Here is a 491-nt window from a genome sequence, read left to right on the forward strand (position 1 = left end):
CTCTTTGGATCCCTGTGTTTGGGGGTTCTCTGAGCTTCCTGGGGTTTTATGTCTATTTCCTTCACCAGGTTAGGGAAGGTTTCCATCATTATTTCTTCAAATAGCTGTTCAACATCTTGTTTGCCTTCAAGTACCCCCATGACACGGATATTTTGACCTTTAATAGTGTCCCATATGCTCCTTAAATTATTTTTATAATCTTGGCCTCTTATCTCTTGCCATTCTGATTGAGTGTCCTTGGCTTTCCTGTCCTCTAGATAGGCCATTTGAGCCTCTTCTTTATTTACTTTGTTTATTCCTTTGTTTATTCCATTTAATATACTTTTCATCTCAGATAAAGTTCTTCATTTCTGACTGGTTCCCTTTTATAATTTCCATTTCCATTTTTATCCTTTTTATCTCTTTGTTGAAGTTCTCACTGAATTTATATACACTTCCCATAAGTTCATCGAGCATCTTTATAATCAGTGTTTTGAACTCTGCATCTGTTA

This window comes from Pteropus vampyrus, unplaced genomic scaffold (genome assembly GCF_000151845.1).
Source record: "Pteropus vampyrus isolate Shadow unplaced genomic scaffold, Pvam_2.0 Scaffold106, whole genome shotgun sequence".
NCBI classification, from domain to species: Eukaryota; Metazoa; Chordata; class Mammalia; order Chiroptera; family Pteropodidae; genus Pteropus; species Pteropus vampyrus.